Source organism: Penaeus monodon, chromosome 24 (genome assembly GCF_015228065.2).
Source record: "Penaeus monodon isolate SGIC_2016 chromosome 24, NSTDA_Pmon_1, whole genome shotgun sequence".
Classification (NCBI taxonomy): domain Eukaryota; kingdom Metazoa; phylum Arthropoda; class Malacostraca; order Decapoda; family Penaeidae; genus Penaeus; species Penaeus monodon.
In genome coordinates, this window is record NC_051409.1 from 38,490,963 (window position 1) to 38,491,549 (window position 587).

At 33.6% G+C, this 587-nt stretch overlaps 1 protein-coding gene across 1 annotated transcript in view; it reads left to right on the top strand.

The window, feature by feature from the left end:
- The window catches only part of LOC119588965 (cGMP-inhibited 3',5'-cyclic phosphodiesterase A-like), a 64,821-nt gene that overhangs the window by 43,235 nt on the left and 20,999 nt on the right, over positions 1-587 (top strand). The window lies entirely within an intron of this gene.

Consider the following 587-nt stretch of genomic DNA (forward strand, 5'->3'; position numbering starts at 1 on the left):
CATGTATATACTATCTACTTGAAGAAATGAAAATGGTACAAAAACCCTATACATCACGCAATATGTCTGTGTGTGTCCCTCAACAGAAAAGAGTCAGCTCTGTATCATTGTCGTATGCTTCTTTTTATTTCTTCTTTAATAAAGTTCCTTTGGGAAAAGGCCAGTGGGATGAAATATCTTATATTCGAACAATAGTGAATCATTAATAACATAATAGCATAATCTTGACTAACACAACTCGCACGAATGGCTCATCATGATTTGCATGTCTAACAGGAGTGCATTCGAAACATGCTAATTCCTTATTGTTTGCAGGCGTTGTAACTGTCTCTGTGCGATCTTAACAATATTTTTTTGCTAGACTTTTAAAACTCGGTTATGTAGATTATTTCTTTCAATGTTGCCTCGACAATTTGATGCTGATATTATGCTGAAGCTGAAACCCAGAATCAGATGTTTATCTTAGAATATTTAAGAAAGCATTTTATTCACCCCTAAATAAATCGCAGATCTCTTATTTGTCAGTAAAATCCACACACAAAAAATATCAGCTTTGTTCAGACTACTTATTCATCTTTGTTCAGATT